The sequence below is a fragment of the Lathyrus oleraceus genome, chromosome 3 (genome assembly GCF_024323335.1).
Source record: "Lathyrus oleraceus cultivar Zhongwan6 chromosome 3, CAAS_Psat_ZW6_1.0, whole genome shotgun sequence".
Lineage (NCBI taxonomy): Eukaryota > Viridiplantae > Streptophyta > Magnoliopsida > Fabales > Fabaceae > Lathyrus > Lathyrus oleraceus.
Window position 1 is genome coordinate 366,587,769 of NC_066581.1, and position 1,708 is coordinate 366,589,476.

At 41.4% G+C, this 1,708-nt stretch overlaps 1 pseudogene; it reads left to right on the plus strand.

The window, feature by feature from the left end:
• The first annotated feature begins 314 nt into the window (after positions 1-314).
• LOC127131306 (PHD finger protein ALFIN-LIKE 4-like) lies at positions 315-853 on the plus strand (annotated as a pseudogene).
• Positions 854-1,708: the final 855 nt, after the last annotated feature.

Sequence of the window (1,708 nt, forward strand, 5' to 3'; positions counted from 1 at the left end):
CAAATTATTATGAAGCTTACAACCAATTTCTTTGTTCCCGGTCCATAACCGATCACATCAGCCATAACCTGCATAATACACACAGAAATGGTCATTTTATTACAACCCTGTTTTGTTTTCTAACACATCACAATAGTCCTTGTTCCGGTTACAAAGGCCATAGCAGAAAGTGAGAAGAACATAACAAGATCCAGAAAAAACTCACCGTAACCTTTTGAACTAGTTTGGTCTTCCAAATCCACAACAAACTCAGCATATTCCTCTCACTCCTACTTCACTCTCACTCTTCTACTGCCAGGCCACGTGAACCTACAATGGACTCGCGCGCACAGTATAATCCTTGCACCGTTGAAGAGTTTTTGGGGATTTCAAGGGTCGTCGAGCTGGTCTCATCAAAGCTCTCACCACCGATGTTGAAGATTTCTATAACCAATGTGATCCTGATAAAGAGAATTTGTGCTTATATGGCTTTCCTAGTGAGCAGTGGGAAGTTAATTTACCTGCTGAAGAAGTTCCACCGGAGCTTCCCGAGCCTGTGCTTGGAATTAACTTTGCCAGGGATAGCATGCCAGAAAAAGATTGGCTGTCTTTAGTTGTTGTTCATAGCGATTCATGGTTACTTGCTATTGCCTACTATTTTGGAGCCAGGTTCGGGTTCGACAATTTGACAGGAGACGCCTTTTCAGTATGATCAATGAACTGCCATCGATATTTGAAGTTTGTTACTGGTACAGCAAAGAAACAAGTTAAGGAGAAGTCTTCAGTTTCATACCACAGTGGAAGCAAATCCAAGGCCATCCTCAAAAACTGCATCGGTTCAAGCAACCTGTTTTATTTCCTTGCAACCGCTTGATCTTCAATTTCCTGCACAATATTAACCACAGTGATATCAGCAGCAAGCAAGCAAATATTAAACAGTATCAAATAGAAGACACCGAGTCGCAGGCCAAATTCCTTCCGGCAGGTTGTCATTTTCGGATGATTCTCTTTTGTGTTCTACCAAACCGATACCAAGACATAGAAACTGATACAAGCACCAATAACAATACAGAGTGAAGAAAACACAGAAAATAGAAAAAGAAAAGCGATGATGAGTTTGAGTTGGAGTTGTTTATCACTTGCAAACCAACAACAATTCAGAAGATTCAAGATAACAACTCATAGTGTTTTTTGCTGTTGCATTTCTCCAATGTTCAATGTTACTGCAGTAATACAAAAACAATTGACAAGCATTAGAATCCAAAATTTCCCAAATTGAGCATAAGGACAAATTCAGAGAGAAAGAAAGAGTTCAAGGTACCGTTTCCGGAAGCGTGAAACAGGATAAAAGCGTTTCTGAGCAACAAAAGTGCTTCTGAAACTTTCTCCTTTGAAAACCAATTACACCAACCGAAACCCTAAAGCTGTGGATATAAAAGAGGAGCGAGTGAGAACAGAGAGGGGGTCGGAGACGAAAAAAATTAAGAAGGAGGCGGCCAATCGAAAAAACCCTAATCACCAAATTAAGGACAAACCTGTGAGCTTCATCGTTGCCGTTAGTCATCGCTGAAGGTGAGTTTGTCGTTTCAGACCTTGTTTTTTTCACATGTTTGATTGAGATATGGGCGTTTGGGTTTGGGACGAAATGGTAGCGACGGGAGGGTTTGAGAGGACGAGAGAAGAGCGATTGAGAGCGATCGTGAGTTGAGAGAAACGCGAAGCTTGGGAG